The sequence below is a fragment of the Hesperophylax consimilis genome, chromosome 3 (genome assembly GCF_061612785.1).
Source record: "Hesperophylax consimilis isolate HC1 chromosome 3, BYU_Hcon_1.0, whole genome shotgun sequence".
Taxonomy (NCBI): domain Eukaryota; kingdom Metazoa; phylum Arthropoda; class Insecta; order Trichoptera; family Limnephilidae; genus Hesperophylax; species Hesperophylax consimilis.
This window is the reverse complement of record NC_142838.1, coordinates 41,320,630-41,340,926: the sequence shown is the minus strand read 5'-3', so window position 1 is coordinate 41,340,926 and position 20,297 is coordinate 41,320,630. Positions and strand designations below refer to the sequence as shown.

General features: G+C 34.5%; 2 protein-coding genes across 2 annotated transcripts in view; both read left to right on the top strand.

Moving 5' to 3' along the window:
• alpha-Catr (alpha-catenin related) overlaps positions 1–20,297 on the top strand; it is a 344,431-nt gene that overhangs the window by 196,787 nt on the left and 127,347 nt on the right. The window lies entirely within an intron of this gene.
• Positions 13,873–20,297, top strand: part of TyrRS (Tyrosyl-tRNA synthetase) — a 326,170-nt gene continuing 319,745 nt past the window's right edge. Inside the window, exon 1 of the mRNA XM_089650711.1 lies at positions 13,873–13,887. The gene's annotated coding sequence lies outside the window, so the exon portion shown is untranslated. The remainder of the gene's footprint in view (positions 13,888–20,297) is intronic.

The following is a 20,297-nucleotide window of genomic DNA, read 5'->3' as shown; positions in this document are numbered from 1 at the left end:
ATACATAAAATGACTCAGAAAAGAGGGGTCGGGTGGGGAGGTTTTTTTTCTAATTTCTACAAGGGGATCGCGCCTTTAAAAAGTTTGAAAACCGCTGCTCTATGACAACAAACTAACTTTCCGTCACCCTGTTTGCAAAGTTTTATAAATAGTTAAACCTTTTTATTCTTGTTTATTTTCCAACAGCTTATGGGAAAGTCAATGACGAGCAAATAGTGGTTAAAGCGAAAGTATTTAACCTTTTGCTTACGAAATTAGATAAATAGATACTTGCCTAGTTGATGTTAAAATTAAATTTCTACACTAATTTTGGCAAACGTTTTTCCAAAATAAATTAACTTTTTTTTTACATTACCCATAATTACAGAAAAATGAGTATTGCTAATTTATTAAAAATCTCTTAATATTATTCGCTATCCGGTTAAAAACGGGATTTCAGACCGTTTCATATTAAACTTAAAGTAAATTCCTAATATATCGGAACACGTGTTCATGCACCTTCATTTAACATGATAATATATAATGACGGATTGAGAAAATATTATGATTTTTATGAACACGTGATAAAACATTGGTATTTTACTAAAAGGTTATCTATTCATTCGATAAGTTAATTTCAAAGAAATCTTTGAAGATCTTTCGGAATTTGAGATTTTGAACAAACAAACATCTATATTTATATACTAGCTGTGCCACGCCACGCGTTGCTGTGGCTCAGTCTGTCTATGCAGATAAAGAAACAATAGCGCGTGTTGCTTTTACGTCCAAAAGATGTTTCTGAAAAATAAAATGTTTGTCCAACAGATGGCGTTTTATTTTCAAAAATAGCGCGTTTGTTCAACAGATGACTCTGTTTTTAAAAAAATACCTATATGTTTTTACGTGTCACAGGTAACATCTATGTAATATAGATACATATAATAACACACGCGTATTAGAATGCAACGTTATGTCAAAATTTCAAAGCAATCGGTGAAGAAGTTTCGGAGACATAAGATTTTTAACAATCGAACATATTTATTTTTATTTTTTTAGTGATAAAATAATATTTATAAGACAAGGTTTCCATGTAAATCACAAAGGATACGAAACTATTATAAGCATTAATTACTTGCCTGAAATATCAATACAAATTGAAAATATCTCCCCAGTAAAAGCTTCCCGTCGCGACGCGTCGGCGGCATTTATTAATAATTTTGTCGGATATTTAATCGGACATTTCAGGTGATTAATTGATTCTTATAATAATTTATTTATATTTTTATTTACAAACATAGATAGCCCGTAGTATATTTGTCACAGTTCCATGATAACTTAACACAGTGACAATTCAATACACTTTTAAAAAGTGATATAAAATTATTAGAAACGATGAAAAAAAATTAACCTAACCTTACCTAACCTAACCCACTTAACCCAGTTAATAAAGTTTTTGTTTCATCACTTTCCATGACTTCATATAACTTTTTAAAGATGTGATGAATTATCATTGTGATGAATTATCCGGTCACCCTTTGTCATATACCTTAATCTAATGGTAGGAACATGGAAGTGAATCAATAACATAAGATACATGTGTTATTTCACTTCAAATGCGCTTTACTATATAACAACTATACAGACGTTTATGAACTTGATAAAAGAGTTCTCATTTTAGTTTGAGTTGTAATGCAGAAAAATTATAAAAATAAGATTTTTATTTATGATATTTGCACATAATAAATACGGCCATTTATCTCACTACCCCAATAGAATTTGCAGCTGCGTTTGAAGTTTCCACCTATAAATTTCGTCGAATTCAAAACACGAACGCATGCAAAATACAGCCCTTATAAATAAAAAAGCGCTTTCGCGCCCCCGCCCTTTAATATTTTGGCAGAAACATCCCTTTAATATCACACCGTACAATTTATGCGGCTTACGACCTGCATAGATAACAATTCTAAAGAGAAAGTCATAACCTTCACTGGTAGACCGCAATTCGCTATACAGAGGTTGGATATGTTGGGCAGGAATCTATCTTGTGTCCTGAAAAAAGAACCATTGGTTTCAAAACATGTTGATTTGTCAAACATCATTTAAAACAGTCGTTAAAATAAGTGTACTTTTGTATGTAGCTGTAACTTTGTGAATATTTGTGGAAAATGAATGTTTCTTTGTCTGTCCCCTATAGACACAAAAACTACTGGACCAATTTCGCTGAAAATGTCAAGGTTTGTTCTTATTAGTTTCAGAAGTTTTTAGAGAGTGGTTTGAATGGTAGAATAAGTCGGGGAGGCCCGAGAAATACTTAATGCATTATCTCTGCACTGGAATTTTTTTTATTTTTATATTAACCCCACACAGGAGGACCTGAAGAAAATAATCCCTCAGGGCCTATGTCATCTTTGGGAATGCTGTGTGGAAGGTCTTTTTGTGGAGAGGAAGGAGTGAAAATGGGTCTTGAAGAGTCCCATGTTGTAGGAGGGAGGAAACACAGAGGCCGGCAGAATGTGATACGAAGTATTATAAGTTTATCACTATACAAGACATACCTGAATGATGTTTTTATGCAGCATTATATTATTATTTAGGAGTATCGCAATGGACCAATTACATTTATATTTTTCCATTTACTTCTTCTTGTAAATTACTTGTATTCACTTGGAAATTAGGCATTATCAAACTGTTCTATTGATTTTAAATATTTTTTGCGAATCGCACTCTTAAAACTGGTTTATTTAATTCTCTCTTTTCTTATATTAAATGGAAAATTATATGTACCATGTATTATGTTTATTTCTTAAGCTTTGATTATTTATTTAGCTGTTGTTGTTTTAAAAATAAAAACCTTCTGTTGTCACTGTATAATGCAATAAATCATGTAAAATATGTATCAGTAGAAAGTAAACTAGAATTCAAATTCTCCAAATCAACTCCAAACCATTCATAACCCCAAGCAATGCCGGGTACACGTCAGCAATTTATAAATAAATTTAACAATATAACTTTACACCGTTTCGGAACAACCGTTCCTTCCTCAGAGCAAAATAACATTAAGTGCTAAATTTGGTGCTATTCCTTAATGTTATATATTATATTCCTTAATATTCCTAGTGCTAATTCTTAATTTGCTAACATTAAGTGCTATTCCCTGCTAAAATAACATTAAGTGTGTCATTATTATTTAATGTCATGGTGTCATTGAGTACTATTAAACACATTGAAGAATCACCTATAGCTTTTTAGAGTCATCTCGTAAAGCAAAAAATACTAACCTTAATTTATTTGAAACATCTCTACAACGCCCAAATTACAATTAATGCCCTTTTGGATTAACGGCGACTTTCTTAAATTATGACCAAAACACACTTTTTCGGTGCATCATAATGTCGGTTAAATGAGTGTTTTTTTTTATAATATAATAATGATAGTAATCTGTAACAGCAAAAAGTGACATCGATTGTCTACGAAAACTCGTAACCCCACACGCATTTATGCAGGGTACCTGATGTACCCGCTGTAGACTGTAGACGCGCTACGTCTTACCAGTCCCAAAGGCATGAGGAGTCGTAGCCCGTAGCCCGTAGCCCGTAGCCCGGGTTAGTGGTGTTTAAATCAGTAGGGCACTTTACGATCCTGCCACATCAGCCGCACGCTCTCCCCAAAAATAAAACCAATATTTCATCCTAAGTGGAATATTCTTTACGACGTGTTATATCCGGCTCTGCACGCAAATCCGCTAAATAAATCCTGCAAACTTACGAGTTTTATGTAGCTTTCGTATTTCGCGTATAATTGACGGTATCATCGCACCGTTTTGAAAGCTTTTTTTCTTAGTGTAGCCTTAAATCTCATTGTTTTAAATATAAGTGACGACGGTAAAAAAGTTGAGCTTACCATATTTTTTTCACTTTGTCTATGGAAAGGGAAAAATAGCCCTAAAGCCCATTAAGGGTGATAAAAAAGGTTGTATTTATTTGGGATTCACTGCAGAACGTATCGAGGAATGGGAAGGTAGACAAAAGGCACACACCTAAATTGTGACTGTTTTACAATAGGTTAAAAATGGCTTTAGCTACTGGAACTCGAACAGAGTTCCTCTTAAATGATTTAAGATTTTCACGGGCAAAGTATTTTTGTTATTTGTTTTTGGGGTCTTATGCCGTCTTACCGTCTGCCCTGATGATGGACACTGTAACGTTGGCTAAAGAAGGAGTTAGCGCAACACGACATAACACCCCAAAAACCAATAACAAAAAGAAAGAATTCCTCTTGTTTTTACTAGAACGAACACTCAATTGGACTACTGAGAACGTGCGGAGAAAACTTACTGTTTTTAATTATTGCTAATTTATCAAAAATCTCTTCAAATTATTCGTAATCCTGTTAAAAACGGGACTGCCGGCCCTTAACGAATTAATTGATAGGTTTCATCTTAAGCTTTGACACCCTTACTAATAAACGTAATTTGAATTTTACACAGCTGAGAAACATCCATTTACCGTAAATTAATGATTGTTTTGTCAGTTGTGTAAAATTTAAAACACGTTTATCTGTAAGACCCATATTAAAAAAACGTGTTCACGTGAATAATTTTATTTTACATATGCATGAACACGTGTTCCGGTATATTCAGAAAGGACTAACATTTTATAATGAAACTATGCTGTAGGAAACTAGCTTACTATCCCGTTTTTGACAGAATTTTAATAAATAAGCAATATTCATTTTTCTCTCGTGCAAACATTAAGTTTTTTTTTATTTCCAGTGTCTTATTTTATTTTATTTTTATTTATTTTATTAACTAAAAAAATACCAATATCGTCTTCATTTCCTTTACGCATATTTTTGACTGCTGTCTTTATATATGATTACAAGATTCCACCCGATACGTTATTATAATTATATGTATTCTATTTCTGGGCGTTTTACACGATACTTTTTTTGTCCAGTTTCCATGAGGGTCGAGTTTTCATATTGATTGGGGTTGACAAAAGACGTGTTCTATTTTTGTACCAATTTTCGTACATTTTAAGATGGCGGACATTATTTGATATTTGTCGTCTGTCATTGTTTTACTTAACTTTATTATGTGAAATTGTAGCATTTTGAATTCGTTTTATATTTAAAACGTTAATAAAAAAAGCTTTAATATGTATGTATTACTTACAGTGAACGTGCATCGTTAGGTATTATAAATTTCGAATTATTTTGATGATTTGATGACGGCAACGGCAAATGCAAATGACAGATGCTTTCATGTGTCTATGATTATGTTTAAAGTATTGCCATTTTTTATGGCAAAACCAAATGAAAGATGCATTCGTGTGATCTATGGTTATGTTCAAAGTGCTGCCATTTTTTTTATTGAAATGGCAAATTATAGATGCTTCCATGTAACTATTATCATATTCAAAGTTTTGCCGTATGTGTACGATTACAGATGACACTTTTATGTAATCTATGGTTACGTTCAAAGTTACAATTTTTATCATTCAGTACAATCCGAAACATAAGTTCTTCTCTAAAATATTTTACGAAAATACATATCGTGTATAGCAAAAATTTTCCATATGAAGGGAAAATAACTCAGCTTCGGCGCAAAATTAAAACAACTCCTGAAATATAATATTTCCTTTCTGCTTTTATTAAGTTTCACGCTCTAATTTTGGATTCTGCATAAAATAGAATACCATAACATTCCTTCGTTTGACGTGTTAAGTAATCGAATTTGCCGGCAAAATAATAATGTGTATTTTTCTGAAATATGGTTTATTGGAACGTTCGGTGTAGTAAAAAATATGAAAATGAATAATAAACCTTGAGAATTTTGGCAATCGTGTAAGTTGTTATAAGTGTAAAACTTTCCACCGACCACGCGAACAACGCGGCTTTACCCCAAGCATCTTTATATGGAAAAACCCGAGCTCGGAAAAATCATGAAAATACCGTCATAAAATTTTATGATTTCCTTTCCTAGGTGTGAATATAAATCATACATCACGAAGCGGAAATATTATAAGTAGCGCGAAATTCTCTCGCCGTTTCTTCAACCTATTGTTTCCGAATATTTGATTTTATTTACATATTTTAGCCACTATTTGCGGAATTCCTGTATATTATTTTTCACATATTATTGAATACCATTGGACTCCGCAATGCGTCGCCCATATCTACCACCATTCACTTCTGAATATCTCAACGTTACTGTTATAAAACTACGTTACGTTGACTGACTCCGCATATCATTCCGGTGAAGAGATGTTACGTTAACCCTTGAGACGTTGTTGATTTGCACGGATCGAACCTTCTACAAGCTTCAATTTTTTCAAAGACAATAACAAGCACTATTTCGTTCTCTTTCTGACATAAAAGAAATAATTAATTTTTAGATGAGAGGAAGAGAGATATATGCATTTTAATAATGTGCGGTCGTTCTGGGACAAATATGGTCTTAGGAGAGTATAATGCGCGCACGGCATTTGGGACTGTTTGGGTCTTAGAAGGTCCCAAGGGTTAAATATTCCTCGGGCGTCCCCGACTTCTTCTAGCATTCAAACCTTTCTCTAAACACTCCTGGCACTGATAAGAACAAAATCTTTGTTCATTAAGAAGATTAGTAATGATAAAGACCTACCTGTCCGACATACTTGACATACAGTCCGACATACAATCGAAATACTTGACCTAGGCAAAATTTTTGATCAGAAACTCTGCTTTGTATCTCACATAACTTCCATCGCTAACAGGGCTATGAAAATGTTAGGTTTTGTAGTAAGAATTTCCAAGGATTTCAAAAATATCAACCCATTAAAAATTCTGTTCACATCTCTCGTTAGAAGTATTCTTGAATACAACTGTACAATTTGGTCACCTGTCTTTAATAATCACACTAATACCATTGAAAGAGTCCAACGAAAATTTTAGAGGTGTATTAATTTAAGGCTTGGAATTCCTTTAGAAACAATAGATTATGGTTTCTTATTATATTCATTGAAATTGCTTAAGTTAAGTGATAGAAGAAAATTTTTTGATCTTATATATTTATACAAAATTATAAATTATCAGTTGGATAGCCCTGACATATTGATGTTGATTCAATTTCATGTACCTACCATCAGATCAAGGTCCTCTAGTATTTATTATTGTGACAATTATACCACAATTTCAGGATATAACTCAGTTATATATAGATTGCACACACTTGGGAACTTTTATGCTAAAATCGCAGATACTTTTAATATTCCCCTTGTAAAGTATAAAGCTGCACTAATAACACATTTTAACGCCACTTATTTTAATGAGGTCACTACATAACAGGCTATTGTCATTACTTCTTTCTTTACTGTTATTTTATTTGTTATGTTTTAACTAAATTTAATTCTTTAATTTTTCTCATCAAAATTTAATACTGCACTATGTATATGTAAAAAAATAATATAAAAACTTTGTGTGTAATTGTGCCATAAATTCTAAATAAATAAATAATTAAATACCTTCCTGTCATATAACCTACAACAACATAAAATCAAATGACAGTGATCAGAACACGTTGTTTCCGAGACAATCAATAGACCGGCTAGTGGCTGAGTTTGCATTGCGTCTGGTTGCCACCGGGCCTCGAGAGTTTAATTCTTCGTCCCTCATCATGACACGAGAAACATTTTCCGCTTACAGCGGTGGTAGTATGGTATTTTCAAATATTGTCAGGTTATTCGTATCCCAAGAATATTGGTCTTTCTTTACAAAGAAATTGTAAAAAGAAAAAGTATTTGTTATTTAGCGAGTATTTTTTGGTACTCAAAAGCGATGCATACAGCCCAATGAATTAATCTTTAACGCCCGTAGAATAGAGCTACCGTAGAATTAGCAAACAAAATATTAGTCCCCTGAAATATCTATACAAATTGAAAATATTTATCGAGTAAAAATTAATGCCGCCGACGGGAATTGAACCCGCACCTTCTCATGTCCGGTGAGGTGTTCTGGACCACTGAGCTACGGCTGTCGGCTGTCGGCTTATTTCCAATACGCCAAATAATTCAATATGTACTAGTACTTCAATCAATAATTACTGCTTATTATATTTTTTCACCTGTAAATAACCAACTTTATTCTTGTAGTAAAGACTTTGTTAGTGCTAAATTTTCCACTAATTCAGGCGACTAATTATTGCTTATTTGTTATCCTTTGTGCTATGCATAAAAAACTTGTCTTATAATTATAAACATAAGTTTATTATTATAAAAAACGCCCAGGCTCTCGCCACGCCACAGAATACTTTATAGTAGGCTGTAAGTACTAGCTAAACATGAAAATTTTTCACATTTTTGTAATATTCTAAAAAGGTTCTTTTTAGAAAAGGGCTTAGGCAATGTATTATGTTTGAGAAGAATTTCCTGGCAATTTATTTATGTTCAAACGTTGCCTTTTTTATTATTCCTTTGAGAAAAGCATGCACCAGTCGAAAAATAATGATATTCTTCCTTCATTTTTCATTCTTCTTCTTCTGAGCCATAAAGACTTGTTCCCACATCTCTTATCTCTTCTCATGTGGGTCTTTAATTATCCTTTCATCTGCCTCTCGATAACCACTACACTCATCCCTCTTTCATCTTCTTATCTCGTCTATTGTGCCTCATGACTTGTCGTTCTTTCTATATTAAATCTTCAACCCGTCGTCGTGAAATATTATTTTCCTTCTAAATAATTTTCTTCACCATAATCACGGTAGATATATTTTCTTTCTAAATCTACCATAATCACGGTAGATATTTTTTCTTTCTAAATTTACCATAATCACGGTAGATTTATTTCATATGACGAGAATTTTATAGCCAGGTACCTCTCAAAATTTAAGGTTTAAGTATAAAAATTTGTAGAAATATCTTTTCTTTAAAATTTGATAGATTATACCCAACAATTTAATATATCATTGAATAAGAAGTTAATACTTACAAATCTAATTAAAACATGAAACAGAACAAGATACAGAAAATAAAAAGATAACGGTCAGAACTTCCTAAAGAACCCAGGATCTTTTGTACTCGACCTTTGGGACCTAGTTATTATTCGTCATATTTGTCGATCTCATATTTCAAATTCAGAATTAACAATACATCCTGCAACTAATTTTTCACATATTTTTGGTAGCTACCTTTTTAAAAGATCGGATGATTTTTGAACCTAGATAGTGTATCGGATAAAAATATGCGATTTTTATTCATATTGGATACCTATAAGACGAAAGATCCTGGGTTCGATTCTTAGTTGTTACCATTATCTTTTTATTTTCTGTGTCTTGTTCTGTTTGTTAGTGTTATCTTTTATTTCACCAATAAAAAATTGTCACCAATTTAAATTAGTAAAAATTTTCTTCACCAATAAAATTTATGATTATAAGATTATTATAACAACTATTATGGAATTGTGTTATTTATAAAAAAAAAAACAGAAACAATTGTATCTATCGTATGTATGTAAAAGCCCAATAGGCAATCATTTAAAATCTTAAATGTAATAGGCAATCATACCAAGGCAAAGACATTATAGAAATATATTTATCATTATTATAGTGTCAATAGATTCTAGAACTGACCAACAATCAATTGGTTAGGTTTATTTCGGCTAAATACGTCTCAACAAAAAGCTTGTATCTACCCGTGCTAATGATTGGTTTTTGCTACTTGTAGAAACTAAGCGATTCTCTACTATTATTCACGTAACTTGCGGAGTTGTTCAACCGAAATCATTCGAAGAGAGATGTCTTACCTATTTATATACTTATCATGTTTCAATTCTCTGTTCTTCAATTTCCACTTGAAATTTTGGACGGTGAGAATCAAACAATTCACTTTTTTTACACGTTTTATTTTATTTTTATTTTATTTTATTTGGGATACCAACAGTTTACATCAATAACAGCATAATAATAATTGATTTACAGTAAATAAACCATTTACAGGTATTATATACAAGTGTAGTGATTACGAGATATTTACTTATGAAAATTACATTTCAAGAAACAAGTTATTTAGGGGAGAATAGGGCGGGGGTAGGATGGGGAGGGATCGGTTAGGTTGAGGTATGTATAAATGAAGTTAATAAAGTGGTGGTTGTATTAGATGGTATCTGTAGTTATTGTTATTGTAAGGTATCGAGAGAGTGTCTGTGGGATTTTAAGGAGTGTGGTGCAGAGTTAAATATGTCAAATTGTGAATAGTGTGTGTTAAAAGTGTTGGACGCACGATAGATGAAAGAATTCTGCTTAGAATTAGTGTTGCATCGAGGGAGGCTAAAAATCATGTTTGATCTGGTTCGTCTGTTAGGAACTCTAACAGACTGTATTATTATTATCTGTATTCGTTCTAGGAGTTCTGGGCAATCAACAATGGACCTGGCTGTTTTTTGAAGAAAAAGTACATCGGCCGAGCTTCTTCGAACTTCTAATGATGGTATATTGAAGTACGCTGCTGAATCTTGGTGACTTAGATGTGGGCGGTAGCTGCGGAAATCCAAGTATCGTAGAAAACGATTTTGAACACGTTCTAGAATTTCCACATACGATATGTATTGCGGGTTCCAAACTTGTGACGCGTATTCTAGTAAGCTACGGACATAAGCAAAATATAGGATTTTCATTGTCCTAAAGTTATTGAATTTTTTACATGTCCTAAGAATGAATCCTAACATTTTAGAGGCTTTTTTTTATTTTTTTTATAGTGAATACCTCACAAGAGTCCCAACTGCTCCCGTCTGGAGCCAGTGAGACTATGGCATCCCCGATTGGGGGATGTTGTGGGGCTGAAGGTAAGTGGGGAAGGGAAAGAGGAAGGTGGGGAAGTACCTGGCTATTCAGATCTAGTCACTAAACACGGCTAAAGCCATTTGGAGCAACGTTTCAATTCTGAATGGTGGTCTTACACCAGGGCGATACTGGTAGTATCTTCCACTCTGGAACGTGCCGCAAATATACTATATATTATTTTAATTAATTAATTTTAATTAATTAATTGTGAAATAACACAAATTAATCAAATAAAATTTATTTGCGCACGCCGGGTTCGAACCCGCGACCTTCGGCAGTCCAATGCGTTACCACTGGACTATGCCGGCCGTCATTTTGATGTGACTGAGTCTATTTAAAATCAAAAATAAGCGAGTCCAATGTCACTCCCAAATCTTTGATTTCTGTTTTGTTGATTAATATTGAGCCGTTCAGATTATATTCATTGATAATGATATTTTTATTTCGTGTGAAATTCACAACGAAGCACTACTCCACACAAAGATGACATGGCCCATGTCATCTTTGTGTGGAGGGTCATTCTGGGGATGTAGTGAATGGAGTAGTCGTGCCTTTAATGTGGGGTATGAGGATAGTCCTCAAGTAAATTAATACGTGATCTTGTACTGGTAATCGTTGGGGAGCTGTAGTATTAAAAAAAGGACTATCCTAACATGTTTCGCCTTTTATAGAATCTCGCAAGCATGTTATCTCGCCTACACTTACACACATTCATACAACCACCACAGAGGAAGAACATGGGTCTTGAAGAGACCCATGTCGTAGAAGGGAGGAAACACAGAAGCTGGCAAATCGTTCCACTGCCGAGCTTTTGAACTCAAGAACGAGTCGTAGAAGCAACTCGTTCTCGTGTGACAAATGTCAACCGTGCACGCGTTTGGCGTGTTTCCGGACTGTGCACAGGTGCTGAAGGGATCAATGATGGTAGTTCCTCGAAGCATCTACCGTTGTAATACTGGTAGAACAAGGATAGAATACCTATCTGACGCCTGTGCTCTAAATATTGCAATCCGTCTGTTAAGCTATGTGAATCTATCAAACGGACCGCCCGTTTCTACTACTGGGATTTTTCAGATATTTTAGGGCTCTAGACCAGAGGTGGCTTCCCAATTCAACAGTAGGGTTCACTTGCGATGTTTACAGGGTCAGCAGCTGTGTTCAATTAGTTAAAATATAATATTCAACATTATATTTGGCTTTGAGATATTTACAAAATATTATATTAAGTATTTGATTTATAATATACTACTCTTGAACAGTTGGTTAAAAAATATAGGTTGTTTTTAAGGCGAATCTTAGTGTTAAATCACTATTTTGATTAATCTTTAAAATGTATTGATGTACATTTCGAATACCAAAAAACATGCTTTAGACAAATTGAAGAATTTTCTATCGCTTCGCTTGAGTAGAATACAATTACTCAATAAAAATATAAATGTAAACTAGTAAAAAATATATTTATTCAATAGAATTGTATGAACGCGTAAAGAAAACAACTTAAAAAAATACAGTATTATAGCTAAGATTTTCTTTAACAGTTTCATTTGATTTACTTTTTTGCTTTCTTATAAAATTATTTACAAAATAAATAAAAACCAGTTTTGTGCTTGAAATCGAACGTTTCTAGACTCCGTTTGTCAAGCGATTTTAATACCTATTACCCATAATATAAGCAATACCAAGAATATACACATTTTTGGCTTGTAGCTTCCTCTTAATGGACGACTATTACATACCTACAAATCTCTGCAAGATCGTTATAAGTTATTAGTTTGACAGACGTCAGATATTGACGTGTTTGTCCCTTTGGTTGAGAAGATTTGTTTTCATCTCTTATGAGGTAAGTAATTAAAGTAGTAAAATATAGCTCCATAATACCAGCGACAACTTACAAAGTGTCACCGCCCGCGCAGTCACCGGGCTAATGGGTAATAACATTTTATCTGCACTTCACAACGAATTGCGTACTTAGCACTAATCTTTCTGACAAATTTTGTTTTTTATTACCTACCTTCGAAGACGCTTAATAATTCTTATTATTTGGGACATGTTCCGCTAGAGGGAGCTGGTAATATTACAAAATGAAGTAGTACGAGCTAAAATTTAAATTAAAAATTTCACAGATGAGATGAATGAGTGGTTTTATGTTTTTTTTACATTAGCTACACACACTGTCATCTTTGGAGATATAGAGGGTCTTATTAGGGAAAGGATGGAGAAGAAATTCAGGGAAGGAAAAAGGGATGAGCAATAAGTAGGAATCTGGGGGTCAATGTGTTCAGGAGTGACAGACGTATGAATCCATCCCTCCCGCTGAGGTGCAAGAATCCGGCTGGAGAGGTCAAAGGGTCTCCCTCGATGCGTCTGCAAATTTGCAATTGTTTTACGCCGGCGGATACTTTTGTCAACTTGCTAGATGGGCAAATGTAGCCGCCACCAAGACCTAGACAAACTTCACCCCACGAACCCGGGACGTAGCGAACCACTTGGGGTAACCTATGGCAGGGGTGTTGGTTATCCAATAAATGGTTTCCCGGGGCGCCGTACTCATACCCGCCTCCCAGATTGTCAATGAGCAGAAGATTACCTAGTTTAGTCGAAAGATATCTACACGTACAAAGACAATTATTATGTAAATAACCGAATAAATATTACATAAATAAAATTTATTAAATTATTTCAATTTTGAAACAGTTAATTCGTGGTGGAATTCCATTTATGTGACTTTAAAATTAAAAAGATTTATAACTTTTTTCCAATTGAAATTACATTTGTTTACGCTTCTCAAAACCAACCGTATTAATATTTATAGTTACTAATAAATATTTCTGTTTTCATTTCCGCACTATTGATTTAATTACGCGTGATCGACGCTTGTTCTAGAACAAAATTAATTTTATACTAAAACTTATAGATACTCAATTTGAGAAAAAAACCCAGACATAAAAGAAAATCCTTCGGCTTCGGATTTCGCTCACGTATTTTGTATTTTATGATGGATTGTATTTTTTATTCAGACCGCGGTTAGTCGACCCGCTTCTGGGGGTTTTAGGAAGATCCAGAGAGATCTTACCTGGTAATGATCGTACGTGTGCAGTTACTTACTTTTTTTTTTTTTTTTGTAATTATTTTTTATTTTTAATAATATGTTTACATGGTACATAATTCATTTTACATCTTGGGTCTTTTTACTACTCTTCCATTGAAAGCATTTGCTTGTGTATTCTTTTTAAAACATTAACGTCGATTCTGTATTCTGTCTCCTGGCTTTTAGCTTCTGTCTTCTGTCTTCTGTCTTCTGTCTTCTGTCTTCTGTCTTCTGTCTTCTGTCTTCTGTCTTCTGTCTTCTGTCTTTTGTCTTCTGTCTTCTGTCTTCTGTCTCCTGTCTTCTTTCTTCTGTCTTTTCTTTTTTTTTCTTTCTAGTTCACAGCTTTAATAGCAGTTTTTCGTAAGTAATAGAAAGGGGAAAAGCTATTAACCATTATTAGTATGAAACCGCCCAAACAACGATACTACTACAAATCCAAATTCCACGCCTTTGTTTCAAACGTATATTTTCCGGGAAGCCTCCTTTATGTATTTAATCTAAAAAATGACAGAATTTACTTGAAAACAGGTACTTGAAAAAATCAATAGTTTCACCAAAAGTAAGTAAAAACTAAGTCCTCTCCCAGAATACACTTTCTTCTATTTAAGGGTGGTCCATCGGGTATGCTGGATCGTGCCATGGTATCTAACTTTTTATAGGATCAATTAGACGTCATGAACCTCGAAGAAATGTGGTTTCAACATGATGGTACCACATGCCATACAGCAAGATAAACCACCGATTTGTTAAGACAAAGTGTGATGGAGACATTAATTGGTCGCCCAGATCTTGTGGTCCCAAGGTCTATCAAAAGGGCCTAGGTATGCCAGCACAGCCGAAGCGGCCATTTGGCCGACATCGTATTTCAGAATTAATATCAACATGTCTACTTCATAAATCAATAAAAAAATTCCCAATTAAATAATAATTAACGGTGTTCCGATGGACCATCCTTTATATTCAGTGGCTATAATACATATTTAATAAAGAATTTTCTTTGTATATCTTTCGAACAAACTAAGGAATCAACTAATTCATCTCATCCGTGATTTTTTCAATTTAATTTTTAGCTTGTACCACTTACAATCATTATAGTCATCAAACACTGAGAAACCATTTGACCTGTTTGCTGAAGAAAGTAGGAATTTCTTGTATTTTGCAACAGTGTAATTATTGTAGGAAATTGCTGTTAGCATTTTTGTACGCATAAAACATTTTGCTATGGCAAAACTTATCTTTCTGCGTATTTCTTAAAGTTGGTAAGAACTTTTCCTTTTTTGAATTTAAGAATAATCCTTCCCTCCATAACTGAGCGCCATCTGCTGTTGGATGCGGAGGTTTAGGCCGGTTAGAGGGAAGTTCAATTTGGGCGCAGATGTGGAACGGCTTTGGACAGGACAATTCGTAAACTGCGGTAATCTCAGATCTAACTCAAAGTCAACTGAAATATCTTTCCTTCTTGGTGGTATTCTGCGGGCTTTGTGTAAAATATGGGGAGATTTCTACTTGAAAACGAGATAATATTTTTCAATCAAGAACTCACTTAAGTTTCCAAAAAAACATTCCGGAAAATAGAGCATTTTGTGTTAAGACGACTTAAGACTCTAAGGGTTTGCTTGACGAACACATTTTAATTATATTCTAACGAACGTATTACTAATATCTCAAATGTTTCTATAGGGATCCCTACGGATGTAAGTTATTTATATTTAAGATTAATAAAAATAGTACCTTACCATTAAAATATTTTATGTAAAACGGTTAGAAAATTTTATAAAACGTTTGTCAACTATAAATGTAATGCGGTAGAAGATGAATTAGTCCCGAGGGTTCCCTCTAGAAACGTTTGAGATTTTACTAATACGTTCATCAAAAAGTAATGAAAATAAACCCCACGGAAAGATCGATTTTCTAGACCTGCTAAGGCAAAGTCGACCGTATGTTCGTCCACTACGCCGGGCCGCGCGATGATTTTTTTTTACGCGACTTCTTTACTTATGTCGTTAAGATTTGGCAAATTCAACCGCTGGAAACTCGCTACAGATAAAAGCTCAAGCCTCAATAAATTCTTATTAGGATCTTCGATCTTCGTCTCAAATAATCCACAGCAACCAGGGAACAAGTCACGTTTTCTTATTCATAATGGTGACAATCGTCTGATTCAAACGACCTTTTAATTAGAAAATCACGCTAAGCCACCAAACACAACAACTATACCACTATACAAAATGTTATTCGAATTCAAACCTTCAACATCCTGTTTTGGAATATTTATCAAAGTTTTCGAAGTGGCAACACAACATTGGCTAAAATTCAAAGTTCCAACATTCTGATTTGAATGTTTGGCAAAGTTAACCGGAATGGCAACACTTAAGCTTTCGCATTACCCGTACAGATTATTTATGCCAAAGTTAAATTGTTTAATTAGTACGATGTGACATGAACATTAAATTATATTACCGCTCACATAAACTTTCAATTACTTTTCACTAAGAAAAGCGGAGCTCTTCGGTCCTTAATTATTTGATTAATGTACAAACATACATTGCATAGTTTTAATTTTACAACAACAAACTAATAACAGTTTAAAGCAAACGAGAAGCCAAGTTTTATTTAGCTAAGCAAGGCTCAATAGTTTGCAACCCCTGAAAATTGAAGGATTTTTTTAAATCAGCCATTAATGACAAATTTAAAAACAATTGTTCAAAACTGTGAAATGAATGTAAATACGTGCATACCATAGATTTCAGCGGTGGGGAACCTTTTCGCCGTCGGGGACCATTTTGATGGTTGTAGAATCACCGGCGATCGCACTTTAGATTTTAGCGGCGGGGATGGGGTGTCGGATTCGTCGATATATTATTATAACTTCATTTTACCATAAGTATCGATTTTATTTTATTTTTAAATCACACCTGACAAGAATTCTTTGAATATAAAACCAATGTTTACAAATGAGTCTAGTACTAGAAATTTATAAATCCACTCGGAACGCGAGAATGGTTTCCCGTGAGTTGCGACTACAGATGAGCCCGCAAATTTATTTTAAGTTGCATTTAAAACACAGACTGGTTTGAACTTAAGAATAATTTAATAGAGTTCAATAGCTGAAATAATCGTTACACGCGGAACAAGCTAATGGGTTTTCTCTGAATTTTGCAGCATATGGTGTAAAACTATAATTTTAACTCCACTCGGAATATGCGAACGGTTGCCTTCGAAACGCGTCAGCAGATAAATCCGCAACTGGAATTTTAACACACCATTCGGAAGACAATTTTTTTAAAACTTAAGATTGATTCATTGTGCGAGTTCATAGTTTTAATTAAAAGTACACCCAGCACACGAAAATAATTTCCTCCGATTTTCGCAACACGCAGTCTACATCTTGGAGTTTATAACTGCACTTCGAACACGATAATGTTTTCCTCCAAAATGTGTCAGCAGTTGGATCCACAACTGTAATATTAACTTTTCATTCTGAACACAAAACTGATATTAAGTTAAGAGCGAATTCTTGTGCAAGTCCCCAACTTTGATTAAAACTACACTCAGAACACGAAAATGGTTTCCCCGGTTTTTGCAGCAACTAGAATTCTAAAACACGAGAGCGGTTTCCTTCTTAAAAGAGTCTGCAGACGAATCCAGCAATTTTAACTGTAAGCGAGTCGGTTTAATTAGCGTTATACTCATAATTTCCTATGACACATTTAATTACTAATTAGTAAAAAAATAAGAATTAAAAAGGGATGTTGGATCGCCAATATATTTGTGTCTAAACTGCTTTCTAGTAACGTAGATGTCAGCTATGTTATATCTTTCTCTGGGTTTTGTAATAATGTCAAATCAGTATCTGAAACACGGTGAAAAAAAACGTTCTCGCTTTCTAAAAGTAGTTATTATACTATTTTTTTTTAAGCAGGCCGCATGAAACTTCCTCACGGTCCGCATCAAAAAGCCTCACAAATAGAAACAAGGGGGATGAACCGTGAACCGTTATTATCACTTCAAACGCGTAACTTTCACTGGCTCCGCGCGCCTCGTTGATAGCTCGTGCAGTTTGATCGTAGCTCGGCAACATTCAGCATGATTTTCCAACCTTCCAAGCCATATATGTCCCTTTTTCTCATATACATGGGTCACACATCATAAAATGAATGAAAGTGGGATACTGGGTACATGCATACATTCGTCGCAATATTACACTTATGTTTACATTTGAAGTTTAATCTACATTTGAAGCAAATGGGTCATTAAAATTAATTAAGCAAAGAGGTAGTTTGAAACCATTTAAAACATGGCGATATTTTTCAAATCGGCCATCAACGTCGATTTTTGTAAAATTGTTTGTTTGAGCAGACACCAAGCTTAATAATATTCGTCAATATTTGACGTGACGCTGAGAAACGTTCGGCCACTGGATGACGAAGTGCTGCTATAATGCCGTACATCAACCAAACATATTTCCAAATCGTTACATACGATGTATTTTCCTAATAAATCACATAAAGCGAAGTTTTTACGCTGTAAATAGTCTGTGAGTGGGTACTAAACAGAACATAATTAATACCTGAACAGTGTGCTACTATGATAAATTTAGAGAGACTTTCAAAAAGGCCGAGAATAGAAAGGTCCATCATATCACAAACCTATTCAAATGATCGAACTGAATTTACAATGATACGATTGTTTAGTATTGAAACAGTTTTTTGGATAATACCTACCATTTTTCCCATCATATACTATCCATCTCCTTCCTTAAAAACAGCCTTACCCACATTGGAGAAATTATGAAGATTTATGTTGCACTGTAAATTGTCGCAAGTCGAATTCGTATGTCGTATTACAAAAAGGTGCCACCTTAGTATCGTCGTTGTATTATTCACATGCAAATATTAAAACTCTCTCGTTTTCTCGTTTATCTCGTTGTGGAGGAAATTTCACCCGAACACTGCAATTGCATCGAGAGCCTTATTGCCCGGATTCATGGGAATTTCAGGTAGGCTGTTTCCTTCATTCCAATTTTCCCGTGATTTATTCAGAACCAATTGAATGAACTCTTTACTGTCGTTTTTTTAATATAAAATTGATTTACAGTTCATTTTAATGTGTAATAGAACACGTTACAACGATAGAACGAACAGAATTGTACAAATCTCTATCGGCTGGCCTGTGGATGCACCATACTCATAATCATACATTACAGACAATTTTTCGGTACTGTGTCGGTATTTTTATTATTTTTTTTGTATTCTTCTTGCATTTTTTTAAATATTTAATATACTCTTCTCTGTCATTAAATTTTATTTGCTGTATGTTAATTAATTTCCTTGCTTTTTATTTTGCTGTACGTTATGTCAACATGGATTGCATTGCATTGCAAAACCCCTTCGTGTAGCCCGTAATAAAGAAAAAATAATGATTATTTATTATTAAACGATGATGTTTGTTCAGGGTGCGGCAGAGAGGACGGACGGTTTTAAAATAATCATAAAATAGTTAATTTTTACTCAAAAACAAATTTATTGATGGAATCAGGTTCGCGAGGAAATAGCATTTGAGACAGTCAAGTGTGGAAAATCACATCAGGCATGTGGTGGCAGAAATCGTTGATGCAGTGCAGGAGGCGTTCTTGGAAGTTCGCGTAGACTCTCTCCAACATCGCTCTCTCAACTTGGGCGACTTCCACGCGAATTGCGTCCTTCAATTCGTCCAGAGTTCGGGGCTTGTTCTCGTATACTCTAGCCTTGAGGTGTCCCTATATCCCCATTTTCGGGAGTTCGAACTGTTCGCGGAGCTCCTCTTGGTCTTCTGTTGATCAATTCACCACGCCTGCGAAGTGATTCAACCCAACGAAGGATGGTGTTTCGAGAGGGAACAGCTCTATTCCGATGAATGTTGAAGTGGCGACGAAATTCACGATGTACGACGGTGACTGACTCATTATTTCGGACGAAACAATCATAGGCGAAAACGCGGTGCTCCACCGTCCACGGCTCCATGACGACAACTGGTAAAACAATGCTAGGAACTAACGAGTCAAGCGGCACCTCTCTCGTAGACGGAGGGGGAGATTACTACCCATCTCAAAAACGTCCGTCCTCTCTGCCGCACCCTGTATATTTAATCAAATTATAGACATTAATTATTTACATGCAAAAAAAGTTAATTTTACAGTTTTTTTTTACATTAACCCCACGCGGGAGCCTATGTCATATTTTGAGATTCTGTGCGGTGGGTCTTTTTTAAGGAAATGAAGGAAAGGAAGTTCTGGGAAGATCAAGGGTATGGAGGTTGGGTAGGAATCTAGGGATCAGCCTGTCCAAGAGTGACGGATATAAATATATTACTCCCACTGCAGCCAGTTGAAATCCGCCTCCCAAATTGTACATTTGACTTACAGAAGCTCTGACTAAAAAA